The 16,544-nt window shown below is 41.0% G+C and overlaps 2 non-coding genes across 2 annotated transcripts; both read left to right on the top strand.

Moving 5' to 3' along the window:
• The first annotated feature begins 7,671 nt into the window (after positions 1 to 7,671).
• On the top strand, positions 7,672 to 7,779 carry LOC148549240 (small nucleolar RNA R71). The gene has a single exon (XR_015897938.1). It is a non-coding gene; the product is annotated as a small nucleolar RNA R71 (small nucleolar RNA).
• A 3,645-nt stretch (positions 7,780 to 11,424) lies between these two features.
• Positions 11,425 to 11,531, top strand: LOC148549239 (small nucleolar RNA R71). Its single transcript, XR_015898116.1, has one exon. It is a non-coding gene; the product is annotated as a small nucleolar RNA R71 (small nucleolar RNA).
• The last annotated feature ends 5,013 nt before the right edge of the window (positions 11,532 to 16,544 follow it).

Here is a 16,544-nt window from a genome sequence, read left to right as displayed (position 1 = left end):
AGAAAGAAAATCTAACTAAAATATCCTAATTATTGGTGCCAGAGAAGAGAATTTACCTCCGGAAGTTAGGTACTGACCGACCTCCCCACACTTAAGGCTTTGCACCGTCCTCGGTGCCATCTGTCAGAAACAGGGGTGGGCTGGTAGCAGTATCTCCACAGTCGGGATCATCATGGCTCCCGGTGCTGGTAAAAGAAGTGGAGTCCGGAGTGTCTGAGTCCTTGAATTTGCCCATGATCAGCTCCTTGAGGTATGTGAATCGGCGCTTGTTACGGCGCTCTCTCATCTTAGCTTTCAGTTCATGCCGATCCAACTTTTCAAGTATCTGCTGGAGCAATTTCTCGGTTGTAGATGCTTGTGGTGTTGAAGAAGGAATATCTTCAACTAGCTCAGTAGGCTGGCTTGTAGTGGCTGCTGAAAGTCTGAGGTATTTCCCATGAGGGACATATTGATCATCTTGTGGAAGCATGGCTTTAGTGTCCCCAGCTCTGTAGGAGACTCCGGCTGCTGAGACAAGATCTGAGACCAGGGCGAGAAAAGGTAGGTTGCCCGCGATTTGTACATGCTCCATAGCATTCCGGATGTGTCTTGAGAGATGCAGAGGTTGGTCTGTAAGGATGCACCATAGTAGAACAGCCATGTCAGCAGTGAAGAAGGACTCATGAGTGCTTGGAAAGACGTAATGGGACATGATCTGTGCCCATACGCGAGCCTCCAAGGTAAGTGCGGAAGCCAAGATTCCCTTAGGGCGGGAACGGTGGTATCCGTAGATCCAACGGCTGCTAGGTAAATCGATGACTCTAAGAACGGAGTCCCAGTCAAATTGGTATCTCTGGCGCTGAAGGATGGCTTCTTGAAAAGCGTCCATTCCTGCAGGAATAGGGGGAAGACTCAGAACTTGCTGAATGGCTTCTTCTGTGATGGGGACTTGCTTCTGCCAGACATAAACAGACTGCAGGGTCGGTATGTAGAAGTTGGAGTAGGACTCAACTACCCAAGAAAGATTGACCTGCCTTGGCTGTTTCTGTAGGAAACCCCATTGTCTTCGCTCAATTTGCGGCTCAACAAAGGTGGCAATATTGGACGCGAGGATAAGAAGGTGTTCATTGTTATAGTTCCTTTCTGCCAGGATGGGGAACATTTGCTCACAGTAGCGATTGGAAAATCGCGCAGCGTCCTTTGCTGGGAAGGCTTTCTCCTTTTCGTCAACCTTTATTATCCTCTTGACTCATTTTGTTGAGGGCTTGACTGTGGTTGAAGAAGACTCTGCCACTAATGCCCTTTTAGTTCCTCTTCTTGCTGGTGGTCTGGAAGTTGCTTTCTCCTTTCCTTTCTTGGTGGCCATCCTGAAAGAAGGGAAGAGAAAGAAAATTAAATGCAAAGAGAGATACAGCAAAGAAGGAAATGGAAAAGAGGGTGAATGAGGCACAGTAAAATGTAGATGACATTAACATATGCTCTCGAGTACATATGAAAAGCCATCAATGGGAAATAGCTAGTGCATAAAAAGACAAGTGAATGCAAGGTGTTTATTGGCATGCTGGCAAAGGGCATGAGTAGCCTAAACCAAGCATTACTTTGTAACAAGCCATCACGTTTGTATTGACAATTGAATTCAATTAATAAAATAGTAGGGGAAAGTTGTGAAAAGCAAGCATTGAATAGTATAGGAACATAGAGAAGTGCATAATGCCACATGAGCTTTTTCACAAACATATAGCATGCATGTTAAACAAGATGTAAAAAGTATGAAATTGAACATGCAAGCAATCCCCTAAAAAAATAATAATAATAATTGTCAAATAATTTGTAAAAAGTTACAAGCATATAGTGAGGGATAATGACTCAAAAAAATTTCTAACACCATGTAAAAAGGGAAAAGAAGAAGAAAGAAAATAAAAGTTTGAAAATAAAAAGAAAAGAAAAAGAAAATAATAATATATACATAATATAATAAGAATGATAGAAAAGAGAAGAAAGAAGAAGAAGGTAAAACCTTGTTAATGGAGGAGAAAGAGAGAGAGTGAGATAGAAAGGAGAAGGGGGAAAGAAGAAAGAAGGAGGGAGAAGAAAAATTAGGATTTGGAGGAAAGAAAGATAAGATAATTTGGCAATTGGGGTTTAGCTGTGCGGCGCATGCGACGCGGCCGCCTGGGGCATGCGTTCGCATGGGGGCACGTCAGGGAAGGGGACGCGATCGCGTCGGTCCCGCGGTCGCGTTACCTATGTTGCGCTGCTGGCGCGAGTGCAACCTCGCTCCAGCACAACTCTTTGTTCGATTCATTTCAATTGCCAAAATTGGGTGACGCGATCGCGTGGGTCATGCGATCGCGTGAGTGTGCGTCAGAAAATAATTGATGCGGCCGCGTCGGCGACGTGGTCGCGTGACAAGGATTGTGCTTCCATCACCAATCCAGCACCACTCCCGCACAATATAGCATTGTGCACCCTTTTACGTCGAAAATGCAGGTCACGCGGTCGCGTCGGAGGCCATGATTTCCATGCGACGCGATCGCGTCAGCGATGTGGTCGCATGGAGTAATTTGTGCCATTGGCACGACTCCAGCGCTCCTCCTGCGTAACTTTCTGTTCATTTTTATTTTTCTTTACTCCTCCTGCCACGCGGACGCGTCGCTGGTGCGATCGCGTCGCGCGGCAAAAATTTTTTTTTTTTTAGGAAAGATAAAGACATGTAATTGAAAGAGCACGGAAGCACTAATAAAGAGAAGAGTTATTAGAGAAGAAAAACTAAAAGAAAAGAACGATCATACCGCGGTGGGTTGTCTCACACCAAGCACTTTGCTTTTACGTCCGTAAGTTGGACGCTCCACTAGCTCAATCTGCTGCTATGTGGGGATCTTCCAAGTGGAAGATCTCAAGCTCCTTATTTTTCTACACCTTCTCACCATGGTACAGCTTTAGGTGGTGTCCATTAACCTTAATAAGTTCAGAACTTGAAGGATGGCTTAGGTGATAAACTCCGTACGTTTCAGCCTTCTCTATTCTGTATGGACCTTCCCATTTTGATCTCAACTTACCGGGCATGAGCCTCAGTCGAGATTTGTAAAGGAGAACAAAATCTCCAGGTTGGAACTCTCTCTTCTTGATGTTTTGATCATGCACAGCTTTCATCTTTTCCTTGTATATTCTGGAGTTCTCATAAGCTTCTAGGCGAAGGTTCTCCAGTTCCTGTAGTTGCAACTTTCTTTCAGTTCCGGCTTTCTCAATTTCCATGTTGCACTCTTTAACTGCCCAGAAGGCTCTGTGTTCGATTTCAACTGGAAGATGGCAAGCTTTTCCATAAACTAAGCGAAAGGGACTCATCCCAATGGGTGTCTTGTATGCTATTCTGTATGCCCACAATGCATCTTGTAGTCGGGTGCTCCAGTCTTTTCTATGAGGCTTTACTATCTTCTGCAGGATACGTTTAATTTCTCTGTTTGACACCTCGGCTTGCCCATTAATTTAGGGATGGTAAGCTGTTGCAACTTTATGGATTATCCCATGCTTCTTCATTAATCCTGTTAGTCTCCTGTTACAAAAATGGGTGCCTTGATCGCTCTCGATCGCTCGTGGTGATCCAAAGCGGCATATAATATGGTTTCTCACAAAGGAAACAACAGTGTTAGCATCATCAGTGCGGGTAGGAATTGCTTCCACCCATTTGGAAACATAATCTACAGCTAACAAAATATAAAAATATCCACTAGAATTTGGAAATGGACCCATGAAGTCAATGCCCCAGACATCAAAGATTTCACAGAAAAGCATATATTGTTGAGGCATCTCATCCCTCTTGGATATGTTACCAAATTTCTGGCATGGGTGACAGGATTTACAAAACTCAGCAGCATCTCTAAAAAGAGTAGGCCACCAGAATCCACAGTCTAGGATCTTTCTAGCTGTTCTTTGAGGGCCAAAGTGTCCTCCACCCTCAGATGAGTGACAGGCCTCTAAAATGGACTGGGATTCTGATTGAGGTACACAACGTCTAATTATCTGGTCAGCGCCACATCTCCATAAGTATGGGTCATCCCATATATAATATTTAGACTCGCTTTTCAGCTTGTCTCTTTGATGTTTAGAGAAATGTGGAGGAAATGTGCGGCTAACTAAATAATTAGCAACAGGTGCATACCAAGGGACTACCTCAGATACTGCTTGTAGGTTGTCAAAAGGAAAATTATCATCTATAGGAGTAGAATCAACCTTAATATGTTCAAGGCGACTCAAGTGGTCCGCTACTAAATTTTGGTTACCACTCCTATCCTTTATTTCTAAATCAAATTCTTGTAACAGTAGTATCCAACGTATAAGTCGTGGTTTGGATTCCTTTTTAGCTAATAAATACTTTAGAGCTGCATGGTCCGAATACACTACTACTCTAGTACCAAGTAAATAAGCTCGGAATTTATCCAGAGTGAAAACAATAGCAAGTAGCTCTTTCTCAGTAGTAGTATAATTGGACTGGGCAGTGTCTAAAGTCTTAGACGCATAGGCAATAACAAAAAGGTCCTTACCTTCACGCTGAGCCAGCGCTGCCCCTACCGCATGGTTGGAAGCGTCGCACATGATTTCAAACGGCTGGCTCCAGTCGGGTCCTCTCACAATTGGGGATTGATTTAGAGCAGTCTTCAGCTTATCAAATGCTTGTTTGCAATCTTCACTGAACTCGAACTCAATGTCCTTCTGCAGTAATCTGGATAAGGGAAGTGCCACCTTACTAAAGTCTTTAATAAATCTCCTGTAGAAACCTGCATGGCCAAGGAACGAACGAACTTCCCTCACAGAAGAGGGGTAAGGTAAACTAGAAATAATATTCACTTTTGCTGTGTCTACAGAAATGCCATTATTAGATACCACATGTCCTAATACAATCCCTTGCTTTACCATAAAGTGGCATTTTTCGAAATTCAATACAAGGTTTGTATTAATACATCTATCTAATACTCTAGATAATCCATCTAAGCAAAGGTTGAAAGAATCACCATAAACGCTAAAATCGTCCATAAAAACTTCCATACAATACTCAATAAGATCAGAGAAAAGACTCATCATGCACCTTTGGAAAGTAGCTGGTGCATTGCACAAGCCAAAAGGCATTCTCTTATAAGCATAGGTCCCAAAAAGACATGTAAAAGTAGTCTTTTCCTGATCCTCAGGAGCTATATGAATCTGGAAATAACCTGTGTAACCATCTAAAAAGCAATAATGTGATTTACCTCACAGGCGATCCAGCATTTGATCAATGAATGGAAGTGGGTAGTGATCCTTACGGGTAGCTTGGTTGAGACGCCTGTAATCAATGCAGACTCTCCAAGAATTCTGAACTCTAGTTGCTATGAGCTCTCCATGCTCATTCTTCATAGTAGTGACTCCGGACTTCTTGGGCACAACTTGTACTGGGCTTACCCATTCACTGTCTGAAATGGGATATATGATACCTGCTTCCAATAGTCTGGTCACTTCCTTTTTGACAACTTCCAAGATGGTGGGATTCAATCTTCTTTGTGGTTGACGGACAGGTCTTGCTCCATCTTCCAAAAATATTCTGTGCTCGCATACTTGAGGGTTGATTCCCACTATGTCTGCCAAACTCCACCCAATTGCTTTCTTATGCTTCCTCAGCACATCAAGTAACTGCTCTTCTTGTTGAAAAGTCAGTTCTCTTGCAATAATAACCGGAAGCTTCTGCTCATCCTCAAGGTAAGCATATTTGAGATGTGGAGGGAGAGGTTTCAATTCTAACTTTTGATCATGGGTAGGCTCTGGATTATCTGGGGCTTGCGAAAATGGCGAAGTGTCCTCATTGTCAGTTAAGAGGGTCCCCACACTTGGATCTCGTCCAGTGTGCCTCTCTTCAAACTCTTCTTTTTGAACTTCAGCCACACTCTCGTCTATGACATCACACTGGAAGATAGAACGATCTTCTGGGGGGTTGTCAATGATTCCATTCAGATTGAAGATCACTATGCGGCCATCTATTTCAAAGGAGTATGTTCCTGAAAAAGCATCCAATTTGAATTTTGATGTCTTCAGGAATGGTCTTCCAAGTAGGATTGATGATGGCTTATCTGAATCATTATGGGGCATCTCCAAGATGTAAAAATCAGTGGGAAATGTGAGCCCTTTAATGTTCACCAAAACATCTTCAGCAACTCCAGCCACTGTGATAATGCTTTTATCTGCTAACACAAAACGAGCTGCCGACCTTTTTAAGGGAGGGAGCCTTAAAACATCATATATAGACAAAGGCATTATACTGACACATGCTCCTAAATCACACATGCAATCATAAATTACTACACCACCAATAGTACAACTAACTATGCAAGGACCTGGATCACTACATTTTTCAGGTAATCCTCCCATTAAAGCAGATATAGAACTACCTAAAGGAATAGTTTCTAATTCATTAATTTTGTCTTTATGGATACATAAGTCTTTTAGAAAATTTGCATATTTAGGTACCTGCTGAATAACATCAAAAAGGAGAACAGTTACCTCAACCTTTTTGAATATTTCTACCATTTTAGGATCAGGTTCCAGCTGCTTCCTGGGCTTCCTTGCGAGTTGTGGAAATGGAATGGGAGTAGTATTTTCTGTGGTGCCTGTGCCTTTTGGTGCTTCTTCCTGTGGTTGAGCTATCTCTCCTTCAGCCATGTCCTGTATATCCTCTTCCTCTTCAACATCTTCGATTTCCACCACCTCTTCAGCTGAGGCGTATTCTGGTGAGCTTGGTTCCTCCTGATTCCTCTCCTGCAGTGTGGTTCCGGACCTCAGGGTGATGGCATTAATGCCTCCCTTCGGATTGGGTAATGGTTGAGAGGGGATTCCAGTGGTGCTTGAAGGTTGGTTACTGGAATTTTGTGCTGAACCAAGTTGTGTCAATAAAGCTTGTAGAGTAGAGGTGAAACCATTCAGACTGGCGTTAATATTGTTCACGATGGTATTTTCCATGGCCAGTTGTCTTTTCTCAAAAGCTTGTAATAAATCTTCATTAGAAGATACAGAAGAATGAGTAAACTGAGAGGTTTGCTGCTGATTGTTCGGTGGTCCTTGGTTTTGCCTCAGGTGAGGTGCTCGGTAAGGTTGATTTTGCTGCCTGTTGTTGTTATTATTCCACCTCTGATTTCCCTGGTTATCTCTGCCTCCCCTATTATTATTGTCCCTCCAATTTTGGTTTGAATTGTCCTACCATCCATGGTTATTATTTCCACTTTGATTGTACCCTTGGTTGGGGCGGTCATAGAAGTTGTGAGTGAATACCACCATGTTGTCTTCTTGTTGGAGCTGTGGGCATTCATCAGTGTAATGGCTGTAATCAGCACAAATTTCGCAAATTTGTTGTGGAACTAGTTGTTGGTTTTGCTGCGGTTGAGTTTGCTGAGCTTGTTAATTCAACTGCATTTGCTTCAGCAGGTTGGTCATCTCACAGATGCTTCGATTTAGAGCAGCAGTCTCTATGCCAGAAGATACTTCTGCAATGGCTTTTGAACGACCTTGCTTCTGTCTGTGGTTCCGAGTAGATTCAGCTAGATCACTGATCAATTGCCAAGCTTCATTAGTGGTCTTGTACTTCTTCATAGACCCATTGCTGGCACTTTCCAATGTGGTCTTGTCTTGGGGTCTCATACCTTGTGTGATATAGCTGAGTAGCACGATCTTGTCAATCATGTGGTGGGGGCATGCTTCCAGAAGATTATTGAAGCGCTCCCAGTATTCAAAGAGAGTCTCATTGTCATCCTGAACAATTGTAGAGATATCCTTCCTCAGTTTTTCAGTAACTTCAGATGGAAAGAATTTCTCCAGAAACTCCTTTCTGAGTGTATCCCAGTTGGATACATTTGCTAGAGGTTGAGTATAGTACCACTCTCTTGCTTTTCCCTCAAGAGAATATGGAAAAGCTTTCAGCAGAATTGAAGTTTCATCAGTGCCATCACGCCTGACAGTAGAACAGGCTGCCTGGAAATCTCTCAAGTGCTTGATAGGCTCTTGAGCAGGTAGGCCATGAAACTTGGGCATCAAATTTAATAGTGCGGTATTTATTTCAAAATCTGTAGCTACCGCTGGATGAGGCGCTTGAAACGGTTGCATTGTAAAATCAGGGGCTCCTTCCTCTTGAATGGTAACTCTTCTAGCTGCCATGTTTTCTGTGCGTAGAACAACCGAATCAGTAGAACGAGGGCTGGTTTCTTCCTCAAATTCACTTTCAGATCCGCCCTCAGAGCGGGCTAACCTACGGTGTTCTCGCCTTATTCGTGAAATTGTTCTTTCAATTTCAGGATCGAATATTAGCAAGCGCGGATCAGGAAGTGAACGCGTCATTTGACGGAAGAAACATGCAGCTCATAGTAGCAAAATTAAATAAAATGCAAAAAAATAAATTCTAATTAATAAAATTAGCACTCTATTGCAACTCCCCGGTAACGGCGTCAAAATTTGTTGGGGAGCTGAAGTTGGTGAATTAAAAATTTATTAAAATGGTTACGTTGCAAGTATAGTTCTTAACTCACCGAAAATCTGCCTATCAATTTAGAAATATGTCACAGAGAGTTTAAATTAAAATTACTGGGAGTTTTAAGTCCCAGGTCGTCTCCCAACGAGTTGCAGAAAAGTGTGCTGTTTTATTAATCAGATGTTCCAAGAAGTTGAGCTAAGTAAATTGGAATTTAAATTGAGGAATTTTAAATAATATAAATAAAAGCCTTGACTGGGAATTGATTAGTTAGAATCTCTATCATTGATGGAGTGATTTTTAAGATTGATTTATAATTAACGGTTACTCTGTTTGGTTATCCTTTACTAGGTAAGGGAAAGTCAAACAAGTTGGACTGCCAGATCTATTCACGAGTTACAACCCACTTAGTTCAAAGGGATTGGCGTTGGTGACAGGATAGCAATCTAACATTTAACCCAACTATAAATTTCTCCTTCAATCTTTCCAACTCAAGAATTCCTTTTAATCAACTCCCTATCAAGTAATGAAACTACTCACGCATTGTAAATAAAGAATCCATGGCACATGAAAGGGAATTAAAAGAAGACATAATTATTGGAATTGAAATTGAATTAAAGAGAAATAATCCTTGCATTAATTAATCATAAAAGTATCTGAATGACAAAATTGAACATAACAAAGAACATGGAAGAATAAAACCAAGTTAAGAGAACAAACTAGAGTGATGAAGTCTTGATGAGGAAATAACTCTTCTCAATGTTCCAATGCTAAGATCAATTAAAAATTAAAATCCTAAAAACTAGAGAGAAAAACCTAAGAGAGTGAAAAAAACTAGATCTAAAACTACAGAATGAATGTGTGTGTTATTTCTGCATATTCTCTGACTCTAGTCTGCTGTTCTGGGCCGAAAACTGGGCCGAAATAAGGTCCAAAATCGCCCCCATCGAATTTCTGCAGATTATGCAGATCGCACATGTCACGCGATCGTGTCATCCATGTGGACGCGTCGCTTGCGCTTTTCCTCTCCACGCGTTCGCGTCGTCCACGCTACCGCGTCGCTTGCGCTTTCCAATCCGCGCGGCCGCGCAAGCCATGCGGCCGCGTTGCTGCGATTTGCGTTCCTTCGCGCGGTCGCATGAGCCATGCGACCGCGTCACTTTTCGCTGGTTATCTCCTCAAATTCTTGTGTTCCTTCCATTTTTGCTAGCTTCCTCTCCAATCTCCATCTCATTCATGCTCTATAAGGCCTGAAACACTTGACACACAGATCACGGCATCGAATGGAATAAAGGAGAATTAAAAGTAAATAATTAAAGTCTCTAGGAAGCAATTTTCAAACATGTACTGAATTTAGGAAGGAAATCTAAATGCATGCTAAAGTGGGCAAGGATCATGACAAAACCACACAATTAAACACAATATAAACCATAAAATAGTGGTTTATCAATGGCCTTCCTAAGATGATGGAGGTCTTGGCGTCCTCCCGCATGTCCAGCACCACAAAATCTGCTGGAAATATGAAATCTCCCACTTTTACCAGCAAATCCTTTACTATCCCGTGAGGGAATTTGAACGATCGGTCTGCCAGTTGTAGGGCCATTTTTGTTGGTTTAGCCTCCTCAATTTTCATCTTTCTCATCATAGCTACTGACATCAAATTGATGCTGGCCCCTAAGTCACAAAGAGCCTTCTCTACTGTGATTTCTCCTATAATACAAGGGATCTGAAAACTCCCAGGATCCTTCAGTTTCTGGGGTAGTTTATGCTGAATGATAGCACTACACTCTTCAGTTAGTATCACAGTCTCATTGTTCTTCCAGCTTCTCTTCTTAGTCATTAGCTCCTTCAAAAACTTGGCATAGAGTGGCATTTGTTCTATGGCTTCAGCAAAGGGTATGTTGATTTGTAGTTTCTTGAAGAATTCCAAAAATCTCAAGAACTGGTTATCATCTTCCTTTTTCTTCAATAGCTGGGGATATGGAGCTCTTGAGATGTTCAGTTGTGGCATCCCTTTTTCTTTCTGCGGACTTGGCATGGGAGGTTGAACTCCATCTTGCTCTTTTCCCTTTTCATTTGAGCTTTCTTCTTGTGGTTTTTGGGGCAGTTCCTTCAGTTCCTTCCCACTCCTAAGTGTGATAGCTGGACACTCCTCCCTTTTGCTTGAATTGGCATCATAGCAAAGGTTGTGGTTAGGAAGCTGCTTAAATAGATAGCTGATTTGTGTCTCCAGTTTCTTGATGGCAGTATTTTGATTCTGCATGTTTGACTGCACTTCCTCTCTGAATGCTTTACTGTTTCGAATGTCTTTGCATACTCCTTCAATTAAGGTTTCGATCTTAGAGAGCTTGTCATCAATTGATGGGTGATTCGGAGCAGATGTGCTGTTTTGGTTTTGGTAGGCGTGTGGATAAGTGTTGTTGTGGGGGTGTTGAGATGTCCTCTGTGTGAATTGCTGGTGAGCTGCATTGTTGTTGGAGTTGTAACGTCTCTGGTCTTGGTTTTGATCTTGCTCACTTCCCCACCCAAAGTTTGGGTGGTTTTTCCACCCAGGGTTGTAGGTCTTGGAGTATGGATCATAGTTTTTCCTTGGTGAATTCCCAATGTAATTGGCTTGCTCCTGACTACCCTCTGCTTCTTCATTCACTCCTTCTTGGGTTGTTGATGAAGTTGAGATTGCTGCTACTTGGTTCCTCTCCATCTTCTTGGTGAGGTTAGCCAGCTGCTGGGTAATGAGCTTGTTTTGGGCCAACAGAGCATCTACATTGTTTAGCTCCATTACTCCTCTTGTGTTCCCTCTTTCGGAAGCATAGAAGTAGTCGTTTTCTGCTACTGTTTCAATAACATCTATGGCTTCCTCAATAGTCTTCTTCTTGTTCAAAGATCCTCCGGATGAATGGTCTATGGCCTTCTTTGACTCATAAGAGAGCCCTTCATAAAAAATGTGCAACTGCACCCATTCGTTGAACATATCTGGTGGGCACCTCCTTGTTAGGTCTTTAAACCTCTCCCATGCTTCATATAGAGTCTCACCATCTTGTTGCCTGAAAGTTTGGACCTCAGCTCTCAGCCTATTGATTCGTTGAGGAGGGTAAAATCTTGCTAAGAATTTGTTCACCACGTATTCCCAAGTTGTCAAGCTTTCCCTTGGGAAAGATTCCAGCCACTTGGCTGCTTTGTCCCTAAGTGAGAATGGAAACAAGAGTAGTCTATAGGTGTCAGGATGAACACCATTATACTTCACTGTGTCACATATTCTCAGGAAGGTGGTCAAATGTTGATTGGGGTCTTCTTGAACACCTCCTCCAAACGAACAGTTGTTCTGAACAAGGGTGATGAGCTGTGGTTTAAGTTCAAAGTTGTTGGCATGGATTATTGGCTTTTGGATGCTACTTCCACAATTGCTTGGGTTTGGATTGATGTAAGAGCCCAAAACCATTCTATCCTCCCCAGCATGATTTGCTCTACTTCCTCTCCCATGGTTGTGATCCTCTTCTTCATGATGGTTTTCCATGTTGTCTTCCATGTGTGGTTCAAAGAATTCCTCTTCTTCCTCAGCACCAACCACTTTCTTTCCTCTTGCCTCCCTCCTTAATCTAAGGAAGGTCCTCTCAGGTTCAGAATCGAAGGAAGTTGAAGTCCCGCTTCTTCTCCCTGTCATACAACCATCAAGTGCAAGCAAAAAAAGATAGGTGCAGAAAGTATTTTTGTCAGAATTACTGTTAGTTATGGGTGATGCAATATATCAAACAGTTATTGGGTTAGCAAACAGAATTGAAAATAACAAAGAAAAACAAAAGAGTAGAGGGGGAAGGGAAGAAGTTTAACTAAAACAGAAAGTAAATCACTCAAAAAAAATGAAATTCACAAAGTAAAAATGCTCAATCTAGTGATCTTCCAATTTAATCATTGTTGATGCACAATCAATCCCCGGCAACGGCGCCATAAACTTGATGCGGGTGGAAACTGTCTCTCAACAAATTTTCTTCGGCAAGTGTACCGAATTTGTCGTCAAGTAAAAACTCACAATAGAGTGAGGTCGAATCCCACAGGGATTGATTGATCAAGCAACTTTAATTAGAAGAATGTTCTAGTTGAGCGAATCCAGAATTTGGATTGAGAGTTGCAGAAAATAAAATGGCGGGAATGTAAATAACAGAAAAGTAAATGCTAGAATTAAAGGACTGGAAGTAAATGACTGAAAATAAATTGCAGAATTGTAAATGGGAATGGGGGATTCTCCGGATCAAGTTCATTTTCATCTTTTCCTCAATCAATGCACTCATTGATCTCCTTGGCAATCTTAATTGATTGAATTACAATTTCTTGCAATTCAATCTCTCAAATCTTGATCAATAGCCAATTCCTTGGTCAATTGCTCATGAGAAGAGATGAAGTATGGTCACTGATTATACCACATGCATTTTCCAAATCAAGTATTGAGAGGGTTATAATCACATACCCATCCAAACCCAATTTGGTCCAGCATGAGAAAGCATTTCTAGCTTGATCTCTTCATTCCTCTTTCAAGGTTCAGAAGAGATCCAAGTTTGAATAGCTTCTTTTCCAAGATAACTACTCAATTGGATGAAGATCGAAAGCCTTCAAGTAAAATCAACAGAAAAGATAGAAGAAGAATAATGAAAATTAGTATTGATCCATCAAATTACAACAGAGCTCCCTAACCCAATGAAAGGGGTTTAGTTGTTCATAGCTCTAGAAAATGAAAACAAAGATGGAGAATACATCATAGAACTAGAAATTGCAGAGAAGGTAAAATACAGAGAGTAGTTCTCTTTTTCCAACTTCTAGAACTCCCTCAACAATTCAAAGCTACTCCTATATATACTACTTCTCTCAACTTCTAGTTGGTTCTTCAAGTCTTGGGCCTTTGGATCTTGAGTTTGAAGCAGTTCTCTTCTTCATTTGGGCTTGGCTTTACTTGCAGAGAGAAAATGTGGAGTGGGCAGAGACTTTAGCTCAGGACGTTAGGGGTGTTAACGTTTAGTGAAAATATAAGTTCGAGAACGTTAGTGACAATCAACTTTCTCACTAACGTTACTAAGTAAAAGCCTCGTTAACTTCAACGTTAGTGGCATAAACGTTGCCACTAACGTTGCCTCTAAGTCCTTCGCACACGTTATTGAGACTTAACATTCCCAATAACTTTGAAAGGCCCCCTTTGTTCCCACGTTAGAGCTCACGTTAACTTAGTTAACGTGGCTCTTTAACGTGGGCTTGCCATCCTTCGAGAACGTTAGTGACACTCAACATTGTCACTAACGTTCCAAGGTGCCCCTATGTCTCACGTTAGAGTCCACGTTAACTAGGTTAACGTAGCTTCTAACGTGGCCATGCTTAGCCATCCCCAACGTTAGTGACAATGTTGAGTGTCACTAACGTTGGCCATTCTTTCACTCATCAACGTTAGCTTAACGTGGCTCCTTGGGGGGTTGTGTGGTTGCTTCCAACGTTAGTGACAATGTTAGGTGTCACTAACGTTGTTGACCACTCTTGCTTCTTACGTTAGCTCCCACGTTAACCAAGTTAACGTGGGAGTTAATGTGGTATATTTCTCCTTAGGCCAACGTTAGTGACAATGTTGAATGTCACTAACGTTGGCGTTTCTTCCCCCTTTTTAACGTTAGAGGCCACGTTAACTAAGTTAACGTGGACTCTAACGTGGCCACTTATGAGCATTTGCCAACGTTAGTGACAATGTTAAGTGTCACTAACGTTGGCTCAACTTCCCTTCTCCACGTTAGAGTTCACGTTAACTTAGTTAACGTGACTCTTAACGTGGTTAATGATGGCTTTGAGAGCGTTATTGGCAATCACTTTTCTCATTAACTTTGCAAGTTACCTCCCATTCCTTGCTTCCTTTGGTCCTGAAATCAAGCAATAGAGCGCATCAAAGTTCTAGTCCAAGTCATGGGCAATGCAACATACAATTTGTCACTAAACTTATGCAAAATCCTCATGAAATAATGTAAAATGCACAATGTATGCTTGAATCAAGGTGTAAGTGAATATCTACCCAAAACTAGCTTATTTCCTAAGGAAATGCATGAAACTAACCTAAAAATAGTAAAGAAAAGGTCAGTGAAACTGGCCAAGATGCCCTGGCATCACACGGTTGTCAGGCGAGGCAACCATGCGTCATGAACCAGGAGGCTAAGAGATACGCACTCAAGCTATTGTAAGTAGAACGGAAGTGGTTGTCAGGCACGCATTCATAGGTGAGAATGATGATGAGTGTCACGGATCATCATCTTCCTCAGGTTGAAGAACAAGTGTATACCTTAGATAAGAAATAGGCTTAAGTTGAATAGAAAAACAATAGTACTTTGCATTAATTCATGAGGAACAGCAGAGCTCCACACCTTAATCTATGGTGTGTAGAAACTCTACCGTTGAAAATAGATAAGTGATGAAGGTTCAGGCATGGCCGAATGGCCAGCCCCTATAAAGGTCTAAGATCGCATAAAACTAATCAAAGAAGTCTCTAAAGATGATAGTAAAAAGTTCTATTTATACTAAACTAGTTACAAGGGTTACAGTAATCAGTAAATGATGCAGAAATTCACTTTCGGGCCCACTTGGTGTGTGCTTGGGCTGAGCATTGAAGTTTTCACGTGTAGAGGTCTTCCTTGGAGTTAAACGCCAGTTTGTAACCTGTTTCTGGCGTTTAACTCTACTTTGCAACCTGTTTCTGGCGTTTAACTCCAGAATAGGGCAGAGAGCTAGCATTGAACGCCAGTTTGCATCGCCTAAAGTCCAGAAATGTGATTTTTAATTAAAAACTAATAAAAATATATTAAAAACTAATCAAATCATACTAAAAACTATGTAAAAACAATGCCAAAAAGCGTATAAATTATTCGCTCATCAGTAAACTAGGGAAAATTTTTAAAATTTTCTAAATCACAACATTGCATTAGAATAAGCTTAGTCAATATGATGAAAATTCCTAAGAAATTCATATTTAGGGCACCACCCCAATGAGTTGAATTTTTTTTTAGAACTTGCTTGAATTTATACACTTGTGGATCATGTTTTGAGCAAAGAACACAAGCATGTGAGATTTGAGCCTAATTGTGTGGTTACATCATATACGACCACTTATTTTCATTCTTGTGTGCATTATTCTCTTCCTATGAGTATAATCTTTGATTTGTTTGATTCTTTATGTCCATTATTTTGTGTATACATGCATTTACATGATTGAGGCCATTATTCAAATAGCTCACTTACCCAAATAGCCTACCTTTTATCTTCTATTGTTAACCAATCTTGAGCCTATGCTTAACCCATTTGTTCATAATTGTAGCACATTACAAGCTTAAGTGAAAAACAATAAATGTCCCTTGTTTGGATCTTGATTAGCTTAGCCTAGTGAGAGTGTATATCATTTGATTTTGGGAAAGTTGGGTACATTAGGTAGAGATAAAAGTGTATTTGTGTTTTTGTTGAGAAATTTTCAGGAATTGGGTACATATTCATGTATTAACCATGTGCAAACCATATGCATCGATGCTCTTGTATATATGTTTTATCTTAAAAAAAATTTTACAACAAAATGTCCCAAGGTCTAAAGTTTCATAAATTCAATACATATGTGTGGTAATCTTAAAAGAATACATGAGTGTGTGAAAATGTGAAGAATGGATAGCTAGGTTTGTTTAGAATTGTTTAGGTTGTCATAAGTTAGGTGGGAAGTTTAAGTTAATCAAAGATTCGAATGTTAAGCTTACTTGACCATATGCATCATACCTTGACCCTAGCCTCATTACAACCTATGGAAAGTCCTCATGATATTTGTATGCATGCATAAAATAATTGTTGATTGTTAGATGAAAAATAAATCTTGGAAAGCATGATTAGGGGATAATTGAGTGAATCAACCCCATACACTTGAGTACATAGAGCGGATACACATCTGGCGAGGGTTCGATCGCTCAATTACATGTTTTCACCTATGATCATCTTTTCTTGCAAGTTTGTGAACTCTTTCAATGATTCAATCCAATTGTGGTTTGCTTTGATTGCTAATACCTTAGCCCTTGTGCTTGCATGTGTATTCTTG

This window comes from Arachis ipaensis, chromosome B8 (assembly GCF_059453495.1).
Source record: "Arachis ipaensis isolate K30076 ecotype BB chromosome B8, ASM5945349v1, whole genome shotgun sequence".
In the NCBI taxonomy this organism is placed as follows: Eukaryota; Viridiplantae; Streptophyta; class Magnoliopsida; order Fabales; family Fabaceae; genus Arachis; species Arachis ipaensis.
The sequence above is the reverse complement of the archived record's forward strand: the minus strand, read 5'-3'. Positions and strand labels throughout refer to the sequence as shown.